Genomic DNA, 582 nt, shown 5'->3' on the forward strand with positions numbered 1-582 from the left:
CAGTTTTAATGTTATTGAAGATAATCCGCATCAGTGGTGATATGAAATCCTTGCATGCCACTTTTTACATGCTGCCAACCGGCACTGAGCCATTTCCTGCCGTTTCCTCTTCGATGAACAGAAATGCCCCGCGCGCCTCCGCAGCGGACGCGATGAAAGCAAACACAGAGGGTGCCACGTGTACATAAAGTATATCAAATGTGTAACAGTAGTCATTACATGCATTAGCTATTCTGTTTCATTATTTCAGTGTATAAACATCACAGGTTCGATTATAATGTAAGTATTCGTCCTGGATATGTGTTAACTTTGGCAATGCGAGTCATACGTACGATAACCTTGGATTCAAAGACCGTTTTTTGAGCAGTCCTTAATTTTGCCAATTTGCTATTATCATATTCATGTGCAGCACTATTCTGATCACCTGTCATTACTATTTTCATTCTCCGCATGTTCCTTTTTTTCTCACCTTTTGCACTGTTTCCACATATCAGCCCGTTTCCATCCGTCTTTCACCTTTATACCTTTCTTTTCTGAACGGAAACTGGTCTGTAGCTACAGTATTCAACTGTGCTCTCTCTC

Source organism: Penaeus monodon, chromosome 33 (assembly GCF_015228065.2).
Source record: "Penaeus monodon isolate SGIC_2016 chromosome 33, NSTDA_Pmon_1, whole genome shotgun sequence".
Taxonomy (NCBI): domain Eukaryota; kingdom Metazoa; phylum Arthropoda; class Malacostraca; order Decapoda; family Penaeidae; genus Penaeus; species Penaeus monodon.